The sequence below is a fragment of the Papaver somniferum genome, chromosome 7 (assembly GCF_003573695.1).
Source record: "Papaver somniferum cultivar HN1 chromosome 7, ASM357369v1, whole genome shotgun sequence".
In the NCBI taxonomy this organism is placed as follows: Eukaryota; Viridiplantae; Streptophyta; class Magnoliopsida; order Ranunculales; family Papaveraceae; genus Papaver; species Papaver somniferum.
This window is the reverse complement of record NC_039364.1, coordinates 21,587,256-21,589,996: the sequence shown is the minus strand read 5'-3', so window position 1 is coordinate 21,589,996 and position 2,741 is coordinate 21,587,256. Positions and strand designations below refer to the sequence as shown.

Sequence of the window (2,741 nt, the reverse complement as noted above, 5' to 3'; positions counted from 1 at the left end):
CCCACCCATCTTAAAAACATGGAGGCTAACAGAAGGTACGAATTTGCTGAGGGATCCACTAATCCAAAGATAATTGATGCGTTGGATAAATTGGATTACATGAATTCTGGTGAACTCCAATAGAACTTGGTCTCCCCATTAGCAGCTTCGCTTAAAAAGCCCAGTTTAAGTCCCATATAAAGAGAAGTTCTTCTGGCTTTTTGGTAAAGGCAGTGGGAGTCTTAGAAGCTTGGCATTTCTTCTCCAGAGCCAAAGGTAAGAAGCTGTCTTTTCTTCTGTTTCTCTAAAGAAACTAAGCAAACCCAAGGTTGATTTTTTGGTTATTAACTGGTTTATGAAAGATTTTTTGGTCAAGATGAACTAATAGTGTTTATTTTTTGTGTGTTTTATCCATCGCTTGAAGCTGCTGAGAAGGATAATCCCAATAAGGTCTCCATTTTCATCATTCCCAGTAAGGTCTCCGTTTGCATCATTAGTTTGAAAAATAAAAAGGTTAACTCTCTCTCTCTTTTCTGATCTTGGGGGTTAAGGTGTTGATTTGTTCTTTGTTACATGGTTTGTTTGCTTAGATTTTATTTTTGTTTTTTCTAAAATTATTTTTGTGATTCATAGCTTTAGGTTTATGCTTTTCAAGTTCTGTTGTTGGTGCTTCAATTTCATACTCGTATCGTGTTTGTTATGACATATCATAGTGATGGTGATTTCAAACATTTTGGGGTAAAATAATTTGTTAACAGGATTAGGCAGATATGGACTGTTAAAGCTAAGTTTTAGATATGGACTGTTTAAGCTAAGTTTCATGGAATTACTTAGGTCGGGGTTTATGTTACTAGTGTTGGTTCATTTGAAGGAACACTGAAAGACTTAGGTTCTGTTGCTGGCTTCCTACCCAGTTTTTTCACCTGTTGAACCCCCTTTTATTAGATTCTGATTTTAAGTCCACTGTTCTAAAAATGAACATATTGGTTTTCTCATTTTCTTGGGTGTGTTTTTGGTTGCTGAGTTGTGTATGCTATTTGGTGCTCTTAGTCACGTAAGATTATTTGCATCTACATGGGAATTTATGCTGCTGCGTCGATAGCCTTCTATATGCTAGTAGTCACCATCCTGTCATACGTCAACATACGTCAATATACATTGTTATGGATGGTACAAGTGTTTTCTTTATCTAAAAATGCAAGTAATTGCATAAAAGTATCTTGGCAAAGAGTTTAGTAGCACTCTGCAGGTTTCATGCTTAAATATAGGCTTATGTTCAAAATCTGAGTGGTTACTGTGGACTTCTTACATGTTTTCTTTTTGCATAAATGGGAGGAATATCGTGCTGGTTATAGCTTTAGGATGAAAATGTTTAACTATTGAGCTGAGAACGCCTCATCCCTGCCTATAGTTTCTTTCTTGTATTGATGCACATTGCATTTGATTTCTTGGACGTTATAGCTTTAGGATGAAAATGTTAACCATTGGGAATTGCTCAACCCTGCCTATAGTTTTTCCCTGAATTAACCTTTACTAATCTGCGGTTAAATATTGCATTTGTATTCCACAACTCATATGCACATTGCTATTATACTTTTAAAGCTAAAAATAGAGCAAGACCCAATTTTGTACATGAAAAGTTAAAAGTTGGAGGAAGTGATATATATTGTAACATGAACAGCGATTTAGGTAACACACACCTTTGAGATCTCTAATTCTTTGCCTTTAATTTTGAAGTGAAGAGAGCATTCTAAGTCTTGCAATTCATTTTTAAATTTCTTGTACATTTTCACAAGTTCATGCCGATGTCTAAGTTAACATGCTTGCCTCTAAAAAATTGTTCTTCTCAATGCCTACCCAAAGCCTTATATGTTATGTTCTTGTGGTCATTAACTTGTATCAAGTTACTCCAGCAAGTACATTTGGGGAAAACAAAGAACACCGACTTACAACATAGGCTGCACTAAGTACACTTAGATTAATTAATAAAATTATTCTGTTTTATTCCTGAAGGAGTGATGGCCGAAGATGTCAGTGCTCAGCTTATTACTAATAATGGCCAGTTTTTTCTACTACCACTGAGGATGGTGGTTGGTATTAGTAGCAACGCCAAGGTATGGATAATAATAATTTTGTATTTTAATTTTGATTTTGGTTTATTTATTTAATATTAATTTTGTATTTTAATTGTGTGTAACAGGAATTTGAGGTTACCTGTCCGATTTGCAATTTCCGGATGCTCGGCAATCCGTTCCATTTCTATCCCTATGCGGTCATCCGTGGTACTATGCAGGTGATTTGCAATGGATGTGATTCATTGGAGTTTGTGTATTTAGGATTAGATGAAAATGAGGAGCATGAAGTTACTCAACTTGATAGCCCACCAGATGCCAGCCCATGACTGTGTCTTTGATTTGGTTGTTTTCACTGCTTTTAATCTCGTTGAGATTAACTCATTCTGGTAGTTTAAATGAATTGCTTAAGTATTACACAACTATGAATTTTGTTAGATTGGAAATGTTGGAAAATCAGCTCTTTAATCTATATTATAAAAAGAAGTGATGTGTGTAGCCTGATAATTCGACCATCGATTTCGTCATCCCACGGCGTGGATCGATTCGTTATATGTTCTATATAGACGTCCGTCGGATTGTTGGGTTTCCTGATTTGACTATGCTTCCATAATAAGATGTCTTGACCATTATATATCGGGAAAAAAATACCACGTTAACTACGTTTCCTAATAAAAATATGGGAGAGGG

At 35.5% G+C, this 2,741-nt stretch overlaps 1 long non-coding RNA gene across 1 annotated transcript; it reads left to right on the top strand.

Moving 5' to 3' along the window:
- The first annotated feature begins 214 nt into the window (after positions 1–214).
- Positions 215–2,525, top strand: LOC113293839. Its single transcript, XR_003332604.1, has 4 exons — positions 215–255; positions 404–492; positions 1,993–2,093; positions 2,180–2,525. It is a non-coding gene; the product is annotated as an uncharacterized LOC113293839 (long non-coding RNA).
- Positions 2,526–2,741: the final 216 nt, after the last annotated feature.